Below are 282 nucleotides of genomic sequence, written 5' to 3'. Positions count from 1 at the left end.
CCCCAAACCCCGCCGTTCCTCGGGATTCAGCACCAGGCGCCCCTGGACAGCTCTGGAAGCCGAATCCCGCAGACCGGAACCGTTCCTCGAATCTCAGAGTTTCCCACCGGAGCCACCTGCTGGTTGCACCAGTCGCTCAGTAGGAGGAAACTTTTCCGGGGCTGGTAGAAGAGGTGGAGCGCAGGATGAGTGGCAGTCTCAGCAGCCAGTGGTATGGGGCATTCGGCCAGCGGCGCTCGAGCAGGCCAATGGGCACAGGCGTGGGCGGGGCGGGGGCCGCGG

The sequence above is a fragment of the Tupaia chinensis genome, unplaced genomic scaffold (genome assembly GCF_000334495.1).
Source record: "Tupaia chinensis unplaced genomic scaffold, TupChi_1.0 Scaffold149964_2, whole genome shotgun sequence".
Lineage (NCBI taxonomy): Eukaryota > Metazoa > Chordata > Mammalia > Scandentia > Tupaiidae > Tupaia > Tupaia belangeri.
The sequence above is the reverse complement of the archived record's forward strand: the minus strand, read 5'-3'. Positions refer to the sequence as shown.